Raw genomic sequence first — 19392 nt, forward strand, 5'->3', positions numbered from 1 at the left:
GTCAGCACTTCAAGTTCCCACAGGCTGGTGTGCTCATTCCATGTGGGCTTTGTTGCTTCCCTGCTAGATGACTGTTTGAGTATAAGCCTTTAAGACCCCATATACTATATCTTTTAATAGCTGGGTACCATCAGATTTCTTCACCACATTTGCTTATACACCAATTTTGTCTTCAGCTATTGTGTCAGGAAGGTATCATGCAATGTCACATTATTAGAACAAACCATTCTTGTATTGAGGTAAGATTTAAGTAGAGGCCCCAAATCCATCTGCTTCCTTGTTGCATTTACATATAAATAAAAGGGGGTATCTCCAAAACCCAGAATTGCACTGGGTGGAGCAGACCTATTGTAGTATACATCTTTCCTGCTAGGTGAGCATCGAGCAATGTGCTCTGAGTTAGTGAACCCAGTGGCGTCATCTGGGAAGGTTCTCTCTGGTCACAGTGAATTTTTTTTTAATAAAAGCAGTTTTGCCCAAAACTCATTTTTTGTGATGACTGATTTAAGAGAACAGAATGTGGCTGGGAAATTTTGTTTCCCGCTTGTCAAAAATGCCGCAGAACTGTTGTGATGTTGAAAATCACTATGGGAAAAGCTCAAGTGTCCAAGTGGTTTACTCTTTTCCAAAAAGGTAAAAGGCTAATTGATGAGAAACCGCATTCCGGATGTCCTTCAACTTCCCTAAGGAATGGAAATGCCGACTCATAGTGCACTTAGGGTTCATTCCACCAGGTCAGATATTAATCAAGCTTTCTATTCAGAGCAGTGGTTTTCAACTTTCCTAATCCCTTGACCCTTTAATGTAGTTCCTCATTTTATAGTGACCCCCAATCATAAAATTATTTTTGTTGCTACTTCATAGCTGTAATATTACTATTGTTATGAATCGGGTGACCCCTGTGAAAGGGTCGTTTGACCCAAAGGGGTCGGGACCCACAGGTTGAGAGCCGCTGATTTAGAGGTTCTGAAACAATTGCATAAGAGTGTGCAACAAAAAAGGATTGGTTTGTGGCAGATGGAGACTTTTCTTGCCACTAGGACAATGCACCTGCTCATGCAACCATCTCAGTACACCAGTTTGTGGCAAACCACAGCGTGCCTCTCTTGACCCATGCGCTTGACTCCCCTGACCTCGCTCCATGTGACTTCCTTTTGTTTCTGTGAATGAAGAGAGACATGTGATTTAAAGATGTAGAAGAGGTGAAAAAAAAGGGGGGCAGGTGCTGTCAATCATCCCAACAAATGAGGTTGAAAACGGTTTCCAAGAATGGAATATCAGATTTGACAAATAAGCTAAGTGTAATAGAGAGTACTTGGTAGGAGATATGGCTATTTTGTAAAAAAAAATTTTTTTTAAATACATAGTTTTGAAAAAAAATCCGTTTTGGGGGGTAACCCTCGTATATAAACAAGTACTCATATATATATATAAATATCTTTTTCCTTCTTTATTTTCTTTCTTTTCTCCTGCCCCACTCTCATGTTTGCCTATTGTTCACCTCTCAGTAATTCCTCTCAGATACAATGCGATTAATCAGACACCACCAGAAAAATCTACACCCTCCTCACCATCAATTTTAGAACACTTACTATTCCCCTGTACCCGGCAGTGTTGGCTCCCAGCACCCTTACCACTCTGCCCCTCCCATGTCCCCCAGGACCCATTGACCAGTGGCTATTTCTGTAAGATTGCCTATGCTGTCTATCTTGTACAGTTAAACACACACTAAAAAAGCAAACAAAAAATGTCACAAGATTAACAGATGACCTAGAGCAGATGAATATCTCTCTGGTTAATAGAGAGAAGGACATGTTATTATCAGTCCAGTCCATTTTCTTCCAGAGCTGCACATCCCGGGTGCCATGTGCCTAGCAACTCAGACACCCTTTTAGTCTTGAGCTCTTGTGTCTGAAAGCGAGCATCAGGGATGGAGCAGTCTAGTGACCCCCAAGCCTCTCACTGCCCCAGTTATGCCTTTAGAAATTCAGTTTGGCCCTCGTGGGTAATCCCCGAATGGTTCAGATGGGGTGCCAAGTGCTGTGCCCGAGTCTAAGGTCTGTGAGCACTATGCTTTGGGGACTTGGTGGCTTCTTTCCCATCTCTGGTATGTTGAACTGACTCTTGATTTGCCCCCACACGTGCAGGTCTGCCAGGCCGCTCCCCTGAGCTGGATGTTCGGGGCTGGCCTCTGCAGTGCTGTCATTGGGAGGAGGACGTCACTCATCTCGGGGGCCTTGCTGCTGGAGCAGGAGCATTGACCTGGGAAGGTTTTGAAGCCCCGTACGTTGTAAGATATTTCTACACGGAGTGGTTGGGTTAGTCTATTTTATTTGGCTACTCTCTCTGAGCCCTTTTTCTACTTTCATAAACGCTCTTGTAGTTTAACGGTGCAGTGGTGGTTGATACCAACCCTACTGGAGAGGGCAGAACTGCCCCTGTGGGTTTCCGAGACTGTAATGTTTTTCCAAAAGTAGAAAGCCTCATCTTTTTACCTGGGAAACGTACAGGGTTGTTGAAAGTTGCAATGGGTGAGCTTGGTTTGGAGTACGTCAGGTCTCACCTGGCGATTCGGAACTCTGCAGCTTCGCCTGTCTCTCGCACTGTGCCGCACACACTTCAGCTGCCTCGGACTCTGATCCATCTGCACGCAGCCAGCGGGGGCCTGTGTTTGTGCAGGGCTCGCTTAGTGCAGTATCATTAATAATCAGATTGTCCAAGTTGAGGTAAATAATTTTACAAATCAGATGTATAACCTAAAGGGCTAAAATTCAAATGGAGAGTGAACTAGAATGAAAATCCGAAGAGAATGGGTAGTGGAACATTAACATAGTTTGGTGAAATACAATCGAAAGCAGAGCCGTCTGGTAGAGAGGGAACAGGTGGGGGGGGGGGTTGGGAGAGAGCCCGAGAGTCCTCTGGACACTGGGGCACTTAGCAGGAGAAGTGAAGTGGGAAGCTACTTAGGAAACCTCGTTATATTCATCATGGCACTGGAAGAAATGGACTTAGGTGAACGAAGCTGATGATTAGTGACATGAGACTGCATTAAGCTGACCCATGTTTCCTCATTCTAGATTTGTAGCTAGAACATAGACAGGACATTCTTCTCTGATAATCAGGGCATCCTCTTCTCTGAACAGTCCTGGGATTTTGTGCTTTTAGACAGTGCTATCTGGTCCTCTGGTGATGGTACATTCTGTTTTCAGACGGGCAACTCGGGATTATTATTCTTAAACTTAGGTACAATCAGACTTTTGTCATAGACTAAAATGATAAATCTTGCTTGAATGGTTAAAACCTTGTTACTTGATTTTCATTCTGATACACTTTGTGCTTGATCTTGTTTTTAATGTTTTCTCTGGAGTGTGTGTGTTTTTCGTATTGGGAGTTGTCTCTCTTTTAATTTGTCATTGTTGGTAGCCTTCTTGGACTTTCTGTTACGTGTTTTCTGTGTTTTTCGGTATATGAAACCCAGGAGTGGTGAATCTATAGAGACGACAAGCACAGTAAGAGTTCCTGGGGCGCAGGGCAGGGGTGGGTGTAGAGGCAAAGGGAGCTGATATCGAGGAGCTCAAGAAGAAAGGACATGTTTTGAAACTGATTGTGGTACCAATTGTACAACCCTGATTGCTATGATTGAACTATGGAAGGTATGATGTCTGGGTTAGCTCCTAATAAAATTGTTTGGAAAAAAAGTTTGGCTACTTCTGTTCTAAGCTACTTAAAAACTCCACTTTTTTATTACTACATTTGCATTATTTTAATACTTAGTCTTTTCCCCATTTGACTGTACTCTTCTTTGGGGATAGGAATCTTATTTTAATTACAAAAATGTACATGATTTGAATGTTTACTTATTGCTAGGTATTGTGCTAAGCATTTATTAAAGATATTTTATTCATTCTTGGCAGCAGCCCTATGAGAACAGGTATTTTGATGACGTCTCTTTAGCGGATGTGAACACTGAGCTGTAGAGCACTAAAAATCATATGCCCAAGGTTATAGACCTGGCATCTAAACTCAGTCTGTCTGATATGAAAGTCTCTAATGCTGTCCACTGTGACAAATTGACAGAAGTGTTAATAAGAATAATAACATTTATATTTAACCGATAATAGGTTCAAAGTTATCTATCATCTTTTAGCTGTGTGTCTATCATCTACTAAATGTGAGAGAATTTATCATTATGCTTTTAAATTTGTCCTGAGAATTGTGTTTGTTTCGTTCATCTGAGGAGTTACACAGTAGATTATAGACAAATTTCTCATTTAGTTTTCTAAAATTCATCAAAAGATTATTGTAATGTTTAAGAAAATTCAGATGTGCCCAGAGACAATAACCATGACACCACCAAACTGAACCAAAGCCCTGCCTTTGAGTTGACAGTGACTGACTCTCAGCGAGCCCGTAGGACAAAGCAGAACGGCTCTATGAGATTTCTGAGACCATCAGTCTTTACACAGTAAGATGGTCTAGTCTTTCTCTTGTGGAGCAGCTAGTGAGGTTGAGCCACCAGCTTCTTGATTGACAACTAATGCTAAACCCACATCCAAGGGCAAGCCTATGTAGAAAAATAACCAGGCCATGCCAGTGATTTTTCAAAAATGAAATGATTTAATTTCTGTTAAACCATTGGCTAACGTGGAAGATTGCTATACGTGTAGGAGTGCATTTCAAATATTCAACTCTTTCTCTATCACACATTTATCTCATTGACATAAAATCCTTTGTATAAATAGAAAAAGGTCCGGTAGTATACACGTCAAGTTATTCATAATTTCTATTACTAATAGTGAACCAAGAAATTTTGTCATTTCTCCCTCTTTTCCCCTTATTTATCTTTTTCTAAGTAAATACAATGTGTAGTAATAGGAAAAAGAAACAATAAAAGTATTTTTTAAACTTAAAGAGTCATGAAACTTAAACATGACCTTTCCCTTTGACAGAGAAACAAGGGATATAAATATCATCCTCAGGACTGAGGTGTGGGGAGACGGGCGGGAGAGGGTGTTAGTGAGGGACTTTCTTATAGCATAATGCCACACAGCAGGTCTCAGATTTAGTAATTAAAATAATAATATTTTAATGCAATATTTAAACAAATAAAATAATGTAAAGTGTACATGCTGAACAAAAATAAAAAAATTAAATAATGATAGAATCCAGCAAGCATGAGATTAGGGTGAAGAGAGTAGAATTAATTGTGTACCTATAATGTTGGCTCCTGTGTTTATGACTCATATTTATGGAATTTCCATTGTACATGGTCTAGCATGTTTCCACTAATGTACCAAAAATAATATTCATCAAGTTTCCTATAGTTCTGCCCTTGGAAGACTGAAGCTGTTTCAGAAACTCACATTGGGATAAAAGAAATGGTTTGTACTTTCGTAGCATATAAAAATTACTCTTCTTCAAAGTACTCTTCTTTTTTGTAGCAATTCCATGCACATAGCTTTGTAAAAAGTAATTTCTTGTGAAATCAAAGAACAAGATGCATTAAAAATATCAAAACACATTTTGAAAGGGATGCATGTGACTGAGCAGTATATGTTGAAGTGCTCTTCAGGGAGTTAATGATTTGCCTGTCTCTTTGGTGCTTTTAAATGGAGAAGACGAAATATATCTCAATCCTGTGTTTCTGAGGTAAACATATTTAATAGATTTTTGTGTAGTAGAGATTCTGATCCTTATAGAGAAATCAATACAGTGCTGCTTTATAAGCTTCTTTCTAATCCGTAAAAAGATCCTTCAATCCCCAGCATTTTCATTTAGAAAGAGGACGAATAGAGAAAGAAAATTAATTGAAGAAGGTGAGAGTTCACGTTTCAAAGGTGGTTTTTAGATAATTTATTTAGTTAATTTATTTAAATTATTTATTTATTTAGCTGTTTCCTAGTGATATCTCTATGAAGGGGTGTTTCCAAAGGATAAAGGGGATTCTGAGTGGTCATTTTCTTTTCCTTTCTTTATTGATTTTCCCTTTCTCTCTTTCCTTCCCCTTTGTTTCATAAAAGCCTCATCAAAATCCTTCTTCCTCACCCCGTAGCAGAGCATTTGCAAGATAATTTATTCAAAGTGTGCCTACTTGCTGAGCAGAGCACCCACTGCTCGCAATGGCTTTCCCGGACTGTTTACACGACAGCAGCAGAACTGGAGAGCGAGAAAATATTGCAACTACCCAGTGCCAAACAACAACAAAGAACTCTTGATTAGAAAGCTGCTTACATCCCTCTCCTATAATAAAATGAAAAATCTGGATTTATCTTAATAATATTTTCCATGACTCACTATTCCCGTGATAATCTAATCAGCAATGTCAGACTGCCAGCTTCGTAATTCAAAGGTTGTTTCCATTAATTAGTTTTACAACTCGATGGCTTGACTCTCTCCCTGCCATATGAAAACTAGCAGAGATGAATATGTTGTTCTTCACAAAATAAATAGCTCTGCTGAATTTGAAAAATGGAGTCAATTTTTCCTCTCCCTTTCAACAGCAGATGCAAGATGACAGCTAAATGAGCGATCAGGCCTTTTAAGAGGAAAATGTATATCAATATTGCCAACCACTGCCATTGAACACACATGTATAATTTGATAGGCTGACATACTTCTGTAGGCAAGAGAAATAAAAGCAGCTAAAATTATGGTAATCTTGATCTATGGTGAGGAACTCTGAGACCTTGATCTATGTCCTGGATAGGATTATAAATTATTTTAGGATCACTTTCTTAGCAGGGTCCTCGATTTTCCTCAGGCAAGGTGTCTACAAAAGTCCAAGAGAATGGAGTCACACCAGTTCTTTCCCAGATGTTGTGATGTGGACCCACGGCTGTCTATTTAACTTTGACCTTCTCACCACCTATGTATGGAAAGTCATATGCTAAGAGCTATGCAACTGAAGATACATAGTGAACAAATGCTTGTCAAATATTATTTGAGAGAGATTACATACATAAGGAATTAAATTCATAAGGAATTTATGAGAATATCTAAAAGCTGTGTATTCTCCAACATCAGTAATCCCCTCTTTTTATTTTTAGTCACAGATAATTCTGATAATCTGAAAACCAAAATAGGTATTTATTCCTGCAAAATTCAGGTATGCACAAATACAACTCATATTTACATTTAATTAAAAAAATTTCTGGTGGGAGTGATTGACTCCAGGTGACAAAACTTTGCTCTCATTCCAAAAAATACCAGACAACAGTTCTGCTGGGAGGAGCTTTCATAGTGAGCATTTTTCCCCACTAGCAAGCATCCGGCCACTTGCTGTGAGTTAGTGCACTCAGTGACATCGCCTGGGAAGGTTTTCTCTGGTCACAGTGAGGTTTTTTTTGTTTTGTTTTCATAAAAGCAGTTTCACTTTAACCTCTCTTTTGTGATGGCTGACTTCAGAGAACAGCCTGCAGGTGTGAAGTTTTGTTTTCTGCTCAGGGAAAATGTCACGGCAACAGGTGTGATGTTGAACTCAGTTTACGAGGAGAGCGCTATGATAGAAATGAGTGTTTTTCTCCTTTCAGAAGAGGTGAAGTGTTGATTGATGACAAACCTCATTCTGAACATTTGTCAACTTTCTGAAAGGATGAAAATATTGACTTGTAGTGCATTGAGAGTTTGTTCCACCAAGTCAGACTGTTAATCAAGACTCCAATTTCAAGAACCTGAAAAGATTGCATAACAGTGTGTGATAAAAAAGGCCTGGTTTGTAGTAGAAGGGTTTTTCCATCATGACAATGCACCGGCTCATGCAGTCATCTCAGTGTGCCAGTTTTGGGGAAAAAAACAGCATGCCTCTCTTTCTCCATGCATCTTATTCATCTGCCCTCACTCTATGCAACTTCCCTTTGCTTCTGTGAATGAAGAGGGACATGGTAGGACAGTGATTTGGTGACATGGAAGAGATGAAGAAAATAATGAGTGAGGTGCTGTCAGCCACCCAAACAGATAAGTTTGAAAAATGTTTCCAACAATGGAATTGCTGATTTGACAAATGTTTTATTAAGTGTAATGGAGAGTAAAGGTGAGAAGTTTGTTTTGTAAAAGAGTTTAAATACATAGCTTTGGGGGGGGTTTTCCATTTTTTGAGGGCACCCTCTCATATCTCTCCAAATACAAGGCAATCCAATCAACACAACTCCTATTCAAATCTATGCCCTTGCTGATAAAGATCAAGGATTCTTCAGTATGGATTACAATTCAATGTAAAGAAGATAAAAATCTTCACAACTGAAGCAATAAGTAATCTTTCTCTAGTACCCTACTCCTGGTACCATAATGTGTTACTGTGGGTAGACTAGAGAAACAAATTCATAGCCACTCATATGTGTATAAGAAAGCACTTTTATATAATGGATAATTGTACATTAGGAAAGCATCACAGCCCAATTCAGATCAAGTACATCAATCCAATATTAGCCCATATGTCCAATACCAATCTATAAAGTCCCCTTCAGACTCATGAAACACATGCAATGTTGCTGAAAGCAGGAAGATCACAGGCCAGTGGGTAAGAAGTCTTGTGGATCCAGTGGCACTATAAGCATCCCAGCACTGCTAGGGGTCTCCATATGGCTCCTCCATATCAGGGACCTAGGGTAGCTCCACGTGTCTCATCAGCTGCAATGTCTCCCAGGGGGTGAGCCTGTGTCCCGCCTCCAGTGAGCTATTTATCTCCTTCTTGCCTCCAAATGAGGTCATCAAGCTGCAACCTGATCGACAGGCTAAACTCCACCTCTTTACTCATAAGTTTCAACTTGACAACAGATTATGTAGCTACCATAGTGAAAATGGAGAAAAGTTGAAGTTGTCAAGGATTTTGTCTTGCTTGGATCCATAATCAATTCTTATGGAAGCAACAGCCAACGTATCAGAGGACACACAGCGCATTGCATTGAGTAAATCTTTGGCACAAGACCTCACTAAAGTGTTAAAAAGCTTAAATTTGAGGACTGTGTCTGACTCAAGCTGTGGTATTTTTAATGCCCCCCCCCCATGTATGTGAAAGCGGGGCATTGAAGAAAGAAAACCACAGAAGAATGGATGTGCTGGAATTGTGCTGCTAGAGAAGGATATTGAAATACCGTGGACTGCCCAAAGAACAAATAAATCTGTCTTGGAAGCAAACAGAATGGCTCCTTAGGAGCAAAGATGTTGAGACTTAGTCTCACATCCTTGGGATGTGTTATCAGGAGAGACCAGTCCCTGGAGAAGGGCATCATACTTGGTAAAACCGCTGGGCAGTGAGAAAGAAGAAATCTTCAAGAAGATGCGTTGACATAGTGGCTGCATCACTGGGCTCACATGTGAGAACAGTTGTGAGATGGCATCGTAGCATGCGGTATTTCATTCTGTTGTACATGGGGTTGCTATGATTCAGAGTCGACTTGAAGGCGCTGAGCAACAACAATTTTATGGAAGTTGATTATCACATTTTTCTGTTACGGTGAGTTTGAACTATTGGCTTTTCAGTTAGCAGTTGGTTGCTTAAGCACGGTGTCACCACATCCCTCCCAAATGGCCCCCTACCTCAAATTAATTAGAAACAATTTCAAACGTGCATGCTGTCAATTATAATGTAAGTTACAGGGTCACATGTAAAGAGACATCCAGAAAATATACTCTGTACAGAGTGACATTTCGGGATGTCACAGAGCAGGAGAACATTTGAAGAAGGAAGAGCACCTTTTTAAGTGGGTCAGTGGAGGAAGGGCATTCTTAGCGGAGGAAGCCGTATGACATCGAGGCATTGAACAATCTATTGAGTCGTACTCTGGTGTGATGAATGGTGGGAGACTATGAGAGAGAATTAACCACTGTCCAAATTGCAAAGAGCTGTTCCTAGACTTTTCTTCTAAAAGGAGGATCACATGGTTAAAACTAGCTTGCTGTAAGTAGTGCGAAAGCAGGGCACATCAGCATGAAATTGACGGGAGCACACGCTAGTTGGGAGCGTGTGTAGTAGTCAAGGTCAGTGCTATGACAATGGTTGTGGGGTTGGGACACCTCTACAGATTCTCCATCCCCACTCTTTTCCCCTTACTTCTTGCCTCCCCTCACCAATCCACTTATTCTATGTGAATTTCTGAACAGGCCACACTTTCTTACTTACTGAGACATCTGTCCAGCCTCTCTAGTCACCCTTCACTGATACTTCAATCTATTTAAAAAATTTCTTCTTTCATGACAACTTGACTTCTCCACTCACCCAGATGTGGTTCAGGTAAAATTTTCTACAAAATAAAGCTTGCCGGAACAGCCATAGTATTTTTAATCAACTCATATGCATATGAAAGTTGGATGGAAATAAGGAATATTGAATAAGAATTGACACATTTTAGTTATGGTGTTGGTGAAGAATAGCAAAAGTCCCACAGATGGTCAAAAGAACAAGCAAATCTGCCTTGGAAGAAGTGCAGCTAGAATGGTTCTTAGAAGCCAGGATGTCTCACATACTTTGGATTTGTTTTCAGGAGGGACCACTCCCTGGAAAAGCACACCATGTTTGGTAAAGAGTCAGCACAAAAGAGACAGCCCCTTAATGAGATGGATTGGCAAAGCGGTTGCACCAAAGGGCTCCAACGCAAGAAGCGTTAGGAGGGTGCACGACAGGGCAGTGCTTTTCTGTGTTGGACATGGGATTGTTATGAGTTGGAACCAACTTTGTGGCACATAACAACTCGGGCTTGAGACACACCCACTCTTTCCACCAACTCCTCACCTATTCTGATCCTGAAAAGTTTTTAATATTTGCCAACCTGCTTCATGTGCCTCTTTTTCTCAGTCCAACAGTGGAACATTAAATCAGATATGAAGAGTATACCATGGCACAGTAACTTGTATATTTGCGATTCAACCTGTCCTGCAAATTTATGATTACTTAGTCATGATGGTAGTATTTCAACACTACTTGTCTCTTCCTTATTACTACCAAAATCTACTTAAAAATGCAGTTGATCAAAAATGACACTCTAAACTTGATGTGCACACTTTCATCCCAATATATACACTTTTATTACATCCCCTATGAACAATTATTCACTCGATCCCTTGCTTGAGAAAGAGAAATTTATTGCTTCAAAATGGTTGAATATTTCAGTCCCTGGGAAACATGGTGGGGTCACATAGACGAAAGATAAGTGAAGGTGTGTGGTTTCCTGGAAGCTCCTGTTTATGAATGCTCCATGTAATTTCTACTCTGCTAGCATCTTCCAAGTTTTCACAGTCAGGATATTCATGAGGATTACATCACAGCAGGCACTGGTCGGAGGCTTTGCCTGCTACCTAATCACAGGGGTCAACTCTGAGGACCTCCTGAATAGGATGCAATAGCATAGTAGTCAAATCATAAATTAGACTGGCTGGTTGCTGTTTGGAGTGGAACCTCCCTTTGCTATGCCCTCAAACTCCCTGCACAGAGTTGATTCCAGCTCCGTGTGGCCCTCTGGGATGGAGGAGAATCGCCCCTGTGCGTTTCCAAGACTTCAGTCTTTACAGAAGTAGGAACCTTCATCTTGCTGTGTGGAGTCGCTAGTGGTTTTGAACTGCTGACCAGGTCTAAGTCACTACACCACTGGGCTCCTTCTTACCCTGCTATAGAAAGGACAAAAATGACATTATTCAAAGGAAGTTATTAAATATCTGGAATCAGAGAGGACACATCTATTACCCTGTTACCAATGCACTCGATTTTTTATTTCTATTGCAGAATTGGATGTGAGAAATTACATATTGTACAACTATGAGGATGTCTTGGGGATCTCCATTGATTCTATAGATTAGATGTAGACTCAACATTCAGCAGTTATATTAGTATTCCTCTTGTCATAGTAATTTTGGTTAAAATACTATGGTATTTCCTAAGAGACATCAATGGGATTGTTCCTTTTGTTTCCAGAAAGTGCTAATATTTAAAGTCATTCTGCTTGTGCCTCTGCTTTACATGTCAAACAATAAAACTCAACTCTGACTTCCTCAGTCCAAGTTTCCAACTGTGGTTGCACCTGAGTGAAATCACCTGCGTAGGCTGTCACACATGCACAGGAGGGGATGAGGTACAGGAGTTCCTGATAGGTAGCAATCACAGTTGAGACTCAGTGTCAGGAGTTAGTTGAGGATGTCTGTCCAAAAGCTACCCTGGGAGTACATTGGATTTTAAAATATATATAAACGAAGATCCTTGCTGGTCCGTACATCATTAATTGGTGGTAATACACTTACAATGGAAAAAAGGCTTTGAAAACATTTTAACCTGTGTATTTATTGCCCACTATGAGGAAAGAGATGAGTCATAGGAATGAGTATGGTGGAAATATCATGGAATTTGAACTTAGTAGATACAAATTTAAGATCCTGGAATTTGAACTTAGTAAACTCTGTTTTAAATATTTTCCTTTCCTTGAATCTTTCTGAGCTTAATTCTTCCTTTTCTAAATTTAAAATACTAATATCAATATTTAAGAATCTACCACTTGTCTGCCAGTTTTGTGTCATAGTCATTTGCATGTTGCTGTGATACTAGAGACAGTGTCACTGGCATTTCAAATACCACAAGGGTCATCCAGAGTGAACAGGTTTCTGCAGAGCTTCCGGACTAAGAACAGACTACGGGGAAGGACTAGGCTGTCCACTGCTGGAGAATCAACCACTGAAAACCTTATGGAGAGCAGCAAAACATTGCCTTATGAGTAACAACAGAGCATTGTCAGATATAGTGCCAGAACATGAGCCCCTCATGTTGGAAAGCATTTAAAATATGACTGAGGAAATTGCCTTCTCAAAATAGAACTGGCCATAGTAATTTGTAGATGGTGTAAAGCCGTTGGGATCCTTATTTGATGATGAAGTGTGACCGAAAATGAGAAGAAGCAGCTGAAAATATAATCTGTTAATAATTGGAACATGGAATGGATGAGGTGTGATTTAGGAACACTGAGTCATCAAAAAGGAAATGGCATCCATAAAGATCATTATGCTAGACATGAAGGAGCTGACATGGACTGGTATTGACCATTTTGAATTAAATGGTCATATGGTTTACTATGCTGGGAATAACAAATTCAAAAAGAAAGGTGTCACGTGCAACTTCAAAAAAAAGATATTTCAAGATCTATCTTAAAGTACAGTGCTGCCTGTGACTGGATAATTGCTATTCAGTGATAAGGAAATCCAGTCAATACAACTCTTATTCAGATTTATTATTTATTATTTATGAATGCACTGAGACAATAACTGAACCACTCTAGCTAGTGATAAGGAAATTGAAGAATTCTATGAACATCTGCAGTGTGATAGTGATCAAACATGCAATCACGATGCATTGATAATTATTGGCGATTGAAACAGGAAAAGTTGAATACAGAGGGGGAAGAAGAGTAGTTGGGATCAAGGCAAAACTGGAAATGACATGATAGAATTTTGCAAGACCAACAACTTGCTCATTGCAAATACCTTTTTTCTACAACACAAAAGGAGATTATACATGTGGACTTCTCCAGATAAAATATACCCAGAAATCAAATTGACTTTATCTGTGGGAAAGAAGCTTAATAGCACCATCCATTACTCGTATGTAAGTTCATGTTTAAGCTTAATAAAATTAAAACAAGTCCACATGGGCCAAAATACAAATTTAAGTATATCCCACCCAAGTTTTAAGAACATCTCAAGAGCAGATTTGATACACTGAACATGGATGACAGAAGACTTCATGAGCTGTGAGAGGACGTCAAGAGCATAATTCTTGAAGAAAGCAAAAGATCATTAAAAAGAATCAAAATGGACGTCAGAAGAGACTCTGAAACTTGCTTTTAATCATAGAGTAGCTAAAGCAAATAGAAAAAAATGATGAAGATAAAGAGCTAATTAGAAAATGTCAAAGGGCTATTCAAGAAGCCAAAGGCAAACATCATAATGAAATATAAAAGACCTAGAATAAAAAACCCCAAAAGGGAAGAACCCACTCAGCATATCTGAAACTGAAAGAACTCAAGAAAAATATAATTGAAGCCTTGAGTTGCAATATTGGAAGATTCTATGAGCAAAATATTGAATGATGCAAGAGAAGATGGAAAGAATACACAGAGTTACTGTACCCAAAAAACATTAGTCTACATTTCACCATTTCAAGAGGTAGCATATAAACAAAGACCAAGAATGCTGAAGGAAGAAGTTTAAACTGTACTGAATTCATTAGGCAAAAACAAGGCTCCAGGAACTGATGGAGCATCAAGTGAAATGTTTCAGCAAGCTGATGAAGCATCAGGATTGGAAGAAGGGTTATTAGCAACTGCAATATGCAGATGACACGACCTTGCCCGCTGAAAGTGAGGAGGACTTGGAGCATGTGATGGTGCTGATCAAGGATTCCAGACCAGTGTGGATTACAACTCAATGTCAAGCAGACCAAAATCATCACAATGTGACCAATAGGTAACCTGATGATAAAAGGAGAAAAGGCTTAAGTTGTCGAGGATTTTGTCTTGCTTCAATCCACAATCAATGTTCATGGAAGCAGTGATAAAGTGATCGAAATATATGTTTCGTTAGGTTAGAGGTCTGCACAAGACCTCTCTATAGTATTGAAAAATCAATACTGTTACTTTGAGGACCAAAATGTAACTCAAGCCCTGGTATTTTCCATCACCTCACAGGCATGTGAAAGTTGTGTATTGAATAAGGAAGACTGAAGAACTGAGGCATTTGAATTGTGGTGCTGGAGAAGAATATTGAAAGTACCATGGACTGCTAAGAGGACAAACCAATCTGTCTTGGAAGAAGTAAGGACAGAGTGCTCCTTAGAAGCAAGGTTGGCAAGACTTCGTCTCCCATACTTCGGACAAGCTGTCAGGAGAGACCAGGTCCTAGAGAAGCACATCCTGTTTGGTAAAGTGGCGGGACAGCAAAACGAGGAATGCCCTCATCAGGATGGACTGACACAGCGGCTGCATCAGTGGGTTCAGGCACGGGAACAATTGTGAGGCTGGTGCAGGGCCGTGCGGTATTTAGTTACGTATGTTGTGAAAAGGTCCCAATGGGTAAGAAACAACTTGAGAGCACCTAACAACAACAACGTGGGGAGAAAGTACAATTTTGGCACACGCCTTTCCTGATTTTTTAAAGCATGCAATGTGTCCTTGCTCTGTTCCCACAGCTGCCTGGTGACGTATGTACAGGTTCTGTGTGAGCACAATAGAGTGTTCTGGAATTCTCATTTGTCTCAAGACTATGCATAGTTTGTTACAATCCACACAGTCAAAGGCCTTTGCATAGTGAATGAAATGCAGGTAAACATCTTTCTGATTTCTTCTGCTTTCAACCAACATCCATATAACTTCAGAAATGATATCCCTTGTTCCAAGTCTTCTGAATGCAGCCTGAATTTCTGGCAGCTCCCTGACAATGTACTACTCTAACCATTGTTGGATAAGCTTCAACAAAATTTTGTTTACATGTGATATCAATTTTATTGCTCCTATATTTTATTGACCCTTCTCCTGAATATGATAAAATACAATAGTTCAATCACCACAGGAGTTGTACAATCATGACCATGCTATTTTAGAACATTCTCTTCTTCCTTATTATTAGTGTAATTATTATATTTAATTGTGACAAAATATATGCAGAAAACATTCTACGGTTCAGCAACTTATATATATATAACTCAGTGCCATTGATTACACTCTTTCTGTTCTACAATCATTATGGCCATCTCTTCCCAAATTATTCCATTGCCATGAATAAGAACTCAGTGCTCTCCAAGTAAAATCTCTTCCTCCTTCACTGATGGTAACCATTGGTCACCTTTTTAAAAAAAGTAGTTTTCTTAATAGAAAAATCACCTATCATACACTTCCATTGTTAAGTCACCTTGAAGAAGAATTGTAAATACATAATCCCAATCAGCTCTAGTGCTCCCGGTGGGAAACAGGACCTGCAAGAAGGAGTAAAGGTCCTACTCTCCTAACTACAGTGCTTGGAAAACGATCACGAGTGTTTAGAAGAATACCTTCACAAGTCTCGAAATGATTGATAAGTGTCAGATGCACATATTTCTCTAGGAAACATGTTCTTCACAGATATCCCCAATAAAATGCTAAGCTGTCTGGTACAGACGCCTGGCTTCTCACCCACACCGTTAAAAGGATGCTAATCTCTAAGAGTATCTGCTTCCCTTGTCTACCATTTTTAAAGAGCAATTGATACCATTTTTGTCTCACCAGACACTTCCTGTAAGGTGTTCCTTGAGGGCCCAGAATATTCAAGGTTAGCACATTGCCCATTTTATTGTATTGTATTATAATAATATGCAATCCATATTATTACACAATCTTATTGTTAAATAAACTTGAGGCTCTTCAGACATTGGAGATGAGACCCTTGTGCCCTGCTGTCTATTGCCTTTTTCTTCCATAATTGCACATGATGTTCCAAAGGACCCGTTTGATGTGGGGCTGGATCCCACACTCTCCCCCCCTGCATTCATTGTTTGCTTTCCAATGGCCCTCACCCTCTCCACTCTCATCCCTGCTAAATCATAGCTTCAGTTATTGTCTCAGTGCATTCATCCACTCCTTCTATGCTTCCTAAACTGGGAAAACTAACATAAACAATTAACATCAACAACAGATCCAGATCTTTTAAGCTCAAGGTATGGGCCGTACTGCAGTTGTTAAAAACTTTTAAAATGTTGTGTTTCTTATTTAAATTATATTATTTACCACTGAACTTATTTACTTAAAAATTTCTGCATAATATTTTGTATAAAAGGGCAAAATTAGGATTAAAAACTTGATGGTTGAGAACGGATTGATTCATTTTCAGTTATTTCTTATGGGAAAAAATTGATTCAGAATTCGACTGCATCGAATTTTGATGCTACTTCTGGAGCGGATTAGTGTCCAGGTCTGGTGTTATACTGTATAGCGAAGCTAGCGAAAGGCAATACATTTGTGGAGAAGGTAGAATTTTAAGATAATACATTCTTTGACTCCTTCAGGACCAGTGGCAAGCGTGGCGATGCCTGGAAGGTGGAGGGAATGTGGGCTGGAAAGGGGAACTGATTACAAGTATCTATGTATAGCCTCCTCCCTGGGGAAGGAACAGCAGAGAAGAAGGTGGGGGGGGAGATGTCAGACAGTGTAATATATGCCAAAATAATATTAATTTATGAATGTTGAAGGGTTCATGAGGTAGGGAGGCATAGGGAGAGAGGGAGAAAATGAGCAGCAGAAATTAAGGGCTCAAGTAGAAGGCAAATGTTTTGAGAATGATGATGGCAACAAGTGTACATATGTTTTTGACACAATGGGTGTATGCATGGATTGTGATAAGAATTGTATGAGCCCCCAATAAAATGATTAAAAAAGCAAAACAAAACTAGCAGATCTTTTGGCTAATCCATTCTGCTAGCTCTGATAATACAGGTGCCAACTCATAACCGCACCATCTGGAAGAACCAAGGAACATATATAGCTTGGTAGACTACAGAATCCTTCCAACTTAGTGATAAAAAGGGAAAAGTGAGTACAGTGAGGTGGTCAAAGTATATTGGTTAAAGCCCAAAGTATAAGGTGTTCTCTGAATGAATTTGGCAATGGAAACATTAGCATTCAGGTTAGGATCTATGAATTTTTTTTGGAGGCAAACTTTCTGATTGATAAAAATGGGAATTTTATATGGTTCAAACTTGGACCTATCTTATAGAATTTGCATGGGTTTTAGTGCAAACAATAGGACTAGTACATAGAGGGTAGTCATAAAAATCAGATCTTTTTCCTCATATGAAAGTCCAATAGATATTTCTAAATAAAATAATCGCAGGGACAATCATTTTGTCAGTGTAAATATAAGGTCAGTACCAGTACTTGCAATTCTCACCTGATGACAATGTCCAGGTTAAGTGTTTCAGTTATCTAGTGCTGATGTCACAGCAGTGCAGGAGTGGGATGATACTCAAACAGAGACCTAAAGGGGGAAGTGGTCTTGAACTTGGCTCATGGGTAGAGGCTAGAAGAGTTTTAAGGAACCATGAGAAACTAATAATGAGGGAAATACTATGAGGACTATATTCCCTAACATGTAACAAAAAGAATCTGGAAAGCTAGTATTCCACAGTCGGAAAGCCACCACTCTGATTAAGTTAGAGATGACTTCCAAGTACATTATCCTGCTTTAAATATTATTCCCACAGATTCTCCCTTAACACCTATGCTGCCTTAAAGTGAGCACATGGTTGATTTTATCTCCCTACAGAATCAGACATCCTGTTGCTGTCTCTTCTGCTGTGTCATTCAACCCCCCTCATGCCTTCCCCCAATGCAAGTGTTAGGTTTCCTCACCTGTGAGCTCAGGTATCTTACTGTAGATTCCACCCACCTTGTGATGCATATAACTACTGAATATACATGTCCTATGGATACCTATAAATATCCCAAGATAATAAAGGTGCTCTCTTCTCTAACTCTATGTGGACCAACCATCCAGAGGGGCTGAGGTGAGCATGCTACTATAAAATGTGTCTGACTGCTTTGTTTTATTCTCTCTCCTATCTTTCTTATTCTCTATGACTTTACTATGATCTTTATATAGTCTAACTGTATAATTGACCCTTCAGTTGTTAGAGGCTGGCCACCTCTGACAAGGTACCTAATAGTAAAAGCTTAGATTGCTTCCAAGAAACTGCTAGTATAATGATGGATGTCTAAGATCTTTGAGGACTGCTAAAGAAGTGAGGAGAGCTATAGCGAAAGTATCTGTAATATTAGAGAATATAGATGGCCTGAACAATAGATTGCTGCTAGAAATATGGATGTTAAATGTGATTCTAGTTAGACTTTAAAAGAAAATTATGAATATGTTATTGGACAATGGAGGAAGTGTGATGTAAATGACTTATCTTAATTATGCTCAAATTTTGGTAGAAGACAGAATTTGTAAGAGAAACATTGGATAAGTGGCTGATGAGATTTTGAAGCAAGATCTTAAAGAGTAGTCACTACCACTAAGAAGAAGAGCTGGTAGTGGAATGTGTCCTTGAAAAGTGAGTTCTCTGTGCTAAGAATTTCCTACATCTTTTAGACTCAAGAACGAGAGAGAGAGAGAGAGAGAGAGAGAGAGAGAGAGAGAGAGAGAGAGAGAGAGAGAGAGAAAGAGGGAGGGAGAAAGTGAGGGGGAGAGAGAAGAACCGCCATAGTAAAAAGAAGCTGTGGGAAATAAATGATAGCAGTAGAAGCAGGAGTCCACTGGAAGATGGTATGACAAGCATTGTAGCGCACAGAATATGTAGTTATGGTATGCTTGTTGATCTATGAAGCTAGAACACTGAGTGTCTTTAGACAGATGGCTTCCTGCTAGAGTAGGCTATCTCTAAGAATTTCTTGGTTG

At 39.5% G+C, this 19392-nt stretch overlaps 1 pseudogene; it reads left to right on the top strand.

The window, feature by feature from the left end:
* The first annotated feature begins 2527 nt into the window (after positions 1-2527).
* Positions 2528-19392, top strand: part of LOC142426599 (bifunctional purine biosynthesis protein ATIC pseudogene) — a 48459-nt pseudogene continuing 31594 nt past the window's right edge.

This window comes from Tenrec ecaudatus, chromosome 14 (genome assembly GCF_050624435.1).
Source record: "Tenrec ecaudatus isolate mTenEca1 chromosome 14, mTenEca1.hap1, whole genome shotgun sequence".
NCBI classification, from domain to species: domain Eukaryota; kingdom Metazoa; phylum Chordata; class Mammalia; order Afrosoricida; family Tenrecidae; genus Tenrec; species Tenrec ecaudatus.